The sequence below is a fragment of the Topomyia yanbarensis genome, chromosome 1 (assembly GCF_030247195.1).
Source record: "Topomyia yanbarensis strain Yona2022 chromosome 1, ASM3024719v1, whole genome shotgun sequence".
NCBI lineage: Eukaryota > Metazoa > Arthropoda > Insecta > Diptera > Culicidae > Topomyia > Topomyia yanbarensis.
The window spans coordinates 7,355,086-7,356,370 of record NC_080670.1 but is presented as its reverse complement, the minus strand read 5'-3'; the positions used below and the strand labels follow the sequence as shown (position 1 = coordinate 7,356,370).

General features: G+C 41.0%; 1 pseudogene; it reads left to right on the top strand.

Moving 5' to 3' along the window:
* The first annotated feature begins 236 nt into the window (after positions 1–236).
* Positions 237–974, top strand: LOC131693431 (transcription elongation factor S-II-like; annotated as a pseudogene).
* The last annotated feature ends 311 nt before the right edge of the window (positions 975–1,285 follow it).

Sequence of the window (1,285 nt, the reverse complement as noted above, 5' to 3'; positions counted from 1 at the left end):
GCTACGTTTTCCACGTAATTGGTCTATTGTAATTATTCTAGGAGAATTCTATCGAGCATTAGAAGGTAAAAATTGACCAGCTTCTAGCACTGCCATGGAAGTACCTATCTTTATGAAAATAGGCTTTTCGTGTTTCTTGACCCCACCGTTTTCAAGGAAAAATAGTTTCGAAACCCTACATGCACTAGAAAAAAGTTGGGCATGAAAGGGTTAACTAAACCTAATCCAGAATTAGTATGAACGTTGAGGAAATGGTCCTAAAGATCCAGAAGAAGCTCGGAAAAATGACCGTATCTGAGGGGACGTGTCTAGAGCAAGTACTGGACTTGCTAAGGGAATTGCAGCATCAAATCATCCAGCAAGAATAGCAGCAAATCGGACATCAGCAATGCCAAAAAAGAATCCGAGAAGGAAAAGGGTTCCAAGAAACCTGTTCAGTATAGTTTCCCAGCTCCTTCCAGCAATAGTACCGATGCTGTACGCCTCAAGGGTCGTGCAACGTTGACCTATGCACTGCGAGTGGATGGAGAACCTCCGTAAGGCTGCCAAATTCCAGAGGAGCTGCGTGACGAACTGGAAGAAGTCACCTTTGAAGAGTTTAGAAACACCGACATGAAGTACACTAACCGAATCCGCTCACGTGTTTCAATTTGAATTTGAAGGATCACAAAAATCCTAGTAACTTCATTAGCGGAGCCATCACTGCCCAACGTTTTGCAAAAATGACTCCGGAGGAAATGACCAGTGATGAAATGAAAAACTTGCGCGATCGTTTCGTGAAGGAGGCCATCAATGACCCTCAGCTGGCCACTAACCAGGCTACCAAAACCGATCTCAAACGCGGCGAGGGTAAGAAACGTAACTGTACGTACAACTAACTGCAGACGCGAAGCTCTGACAGCCCATCTCCAGCGAGGAAAAGCAACCCTCGTATAATATTTACGATTAACTTAAGTATAAGTTTTTGCTTATAAACTCGTATTTGAACTGCTTGCTTCGGTTTTGATATGGTCTATGATTTAAGGGTAAAAAAAAATTTTCACCTGGTGGACGAACATAGTTAATGTGTTGCTGTTTAGATACAAAAAAATAAAACAATTGTACGCCTCAAATAGTATTTTGAAAGCTATATAGTCAAAAATCCTTAACAAATACGGTATACAAAATAGGATCCCAATGATCTTCAGTGCGTTGTTCAGTTAGTAGGCTGTCGAAAAGTACAAAATTTAATTTTACCGATTCAAATTATGCGATAATGCATGCAGAAAACTGCAGAGTGTTATGA